The sequence below is a fragment of the Lipotes vexillifer genome, unplaced genomic scaffold (assembly GCF_000442215.2).
Source record: "Lipotes vexillifer unplaced genomic scaffold, Lipotes_vexillifer_v1.1 scaffold760, whole genome shotgun sequence".
Classification (NCBI taxonomy): domain Eukaryota; kingdom Metazoa; phylum Chordata; class Mammalia; order Artiodactyla; family Lipotidae; genus Lipotes; species Lipotes vexillifer.
Genome location: NW_006772931.1, coordinates 132,627 through 133,077, shown reverse-complemented (window position 1 = coordinate 133,077; position 451 = coordinate 132,627). Strand labels below are relative to the sequence as shown.

The window sequence follows — 451 nt, the reverse complement described above, 5'->3', positions numbered from 1 at the left end:
CTGCCGTCGATGGACCGCGGCAGGGGCCGGGCGCCCCGACTCGGTCGGCCCCGCGCCCGGGTCGCCGCTCAGGTGCTGCCGGGCCGCCTGCCCGCCGGCGAGGAGCGAAGCTCTGCAGGCACCGCGCGGAGAAAGCGGCCCCGGCGCCGCGCGGCCCTTTTATCCGCCCCGCGCCCCTCCCGGCCCTCGGGCACGACCCCAGACGCTCAGGGCGCGTTCCGGCATCTCAGGACTTGGCACGCTCCCGCCTGGCTGCGCCCGCTCGCAGCCAAGGGTTACTCATCCCCCTGGGGGGCACTGCTCCACGCCCGGGGCTGGTCCCGCCCCTGCCTGGACACTGCCTGGGTGGGGGGACACGCTGCCGGTGGGGGATACTGCCGGGGGGGCGCGGGGGACACCGCCGGGGGAGGGGACACTGGCGGGGGGGGGGGCGGGGCGGGGGGGGGGCGGC

At 79.6% G+C, this 451-nt stretch overlaps 1 protein-coding gene across 1 annotated transcript in view; it reads right to left on the bottom strand.

The window, feature by feature from the left end:
• MEDAG (mesenteric estrogen dependent adipogenesis) overlaps nucleotides 1–451 on the bottom strand; it is a 24,583-nt gene that overhangs the window by 21,874 nt on the left and 2,258 nt on the right. The window lies entirely within an intron of this gene.